General features: G+C 39.6%; 1 long non-coding RNA gene across 2 annotated transcripts; it reads right to left on the bottom strand.

The window, feature by feature from the left end:
• Positions 1-212: 212 nt before the first annotated feature.
• Positions 213-1,028, bottom strand: LOC107555515 (uncharacterized). Of its 2 annotated transcripts, none has more exons than XR_001605169.1 (3): positions 1,008-1,028; positions 806-863; positions 213-291 (listed from the first exon to the last, which is right to left on the bottom strand). It is a non-coding gene; the product is annotated as an uncharacterized lncRNA (long non-coding RNA). The 2 variants fall into 2 exon arrangements; XR_001605168.1 differs by lacking the exon at positions 213-291 and adding an exon at positions 388-465.
• Between the last annotated feature and the right edge of the window lie 224 nt (positions 1,029-1,252).

The following is a 1,252-nucleotide window of genomic DNA, read 5'->3' as shown; positions in this document are numbered from 1 at the left end:
CCCCATAAAAATCACTTGATGAGTGCAGATCAAGACCCTTGCTAGAGACAAATTCATGTTCATGATATACTTATACACGTCATAGGGAATTGCAGAGTACAATTAGAAACACCTTAGTGTCACGGCCTGGGATAGATAGAGGACTCAAATGAGTTGTGAGAAAAGAGATCCTTTATTCTCACCACAAAATAACAAACAATAATTAAATACTGCTCAGGTAAGCGGAGATTCCAGAGCTGGCCGGCAGAGAATGCGGACCACTCGAGCTGCCAGATCACCGTGCTATGAGTCCTGAAGCACAGAGGGTAAGAAAATGATGCTCACACTCATCCACAGAACACTAGCAAAGACAAAACAATCTACTCACGCAGAGACATATATGGGAGTGGGTGACAGGTGGGGAGAGTCAGCTCATGATCTGTGCTCTCCCGCTGCAAGATCAGCACTGATTGCCCAGACCACAAGCTGCCGAAAATGAAAGGACAACACAGACAGCAAGAGAAGCCGAGAAGGCACCCTGAACCGTGACACTTAGCACATGTTGGGCTGCTACAGGCAATGTGAATTTTAAGTACTTTTTAAGTAATGTATGCTACATGTAGAGCCTCTGTGATTAATTTATTTGATTAATTTCATTTTAAAGGAAGCTCAGTGAACCGCTGCAGGAGGCACTTACAAAAGGAACTGAATGCGACCAAACTGTAAACACTAAAATATTCACAGTTAATAGTTCCAAAGACATAAACAACACAAATGTTTACATGACTTAAGTGTGGGGTAAAAAAAAATACAAATACTTACTAACCTTTTCAGTGTAAAGCTCAATCCAATTCTTCAACTTCTTCACCATGACCATGTAATCCCTAAAAATTTAAAACCACAGTAAATGATGAGAGCAACTTAATAGAGAGCGAATAATACACATTTCAATAAAATAATGCAATTGCTTTTATGAAATGATAATCTTCACATTTCTGATGTAAAGTAACTGTATGCAAGTTTTTTACCTTGAAAGTTTAGTTTAAAAATCATTCTGAGTCACCTTTCGCTGACTTATAATAAGGCGAATGGCTTTTGTTTCTTTCCTTCAAGCAACTTTGGTGAAGGGGGGTACGAAATTTAACAAACAGGGCAGATTTACTTTACGGCAGCAACAAATGCACATGTATACTGTCACGTTTGCTACTGTGAGGGAGCGAGGAACAATGAGACTTTATTCATCCAACACAAGGGAACCAGGAAAACACACGTA

Source organism: Sinocyclocheilus grahami, unplaced genomic scaffold (assembly GCF_001515645.1).
Source record: "Sinocyclocheilus grahami isolate Dianchi unplaced genomic scaffold, SAMN03320097.WGS_v1.1 scaffold536.1, whole genome shotgun sequence".
In the NCBI taxonomy this organism is placed as follows: domain Eukaryota; kingdom Metazoa; phylum Chordata; class Actinopteri; order Cypriniformes; family Cyprinidae; genus Sinocyclocheilus; species Sinocyclocheilus grahami.
Note: the sequence above shows the minus strand (reverse complement) of the source record. Positions and strands in the feature narration are given on the sequence as shown.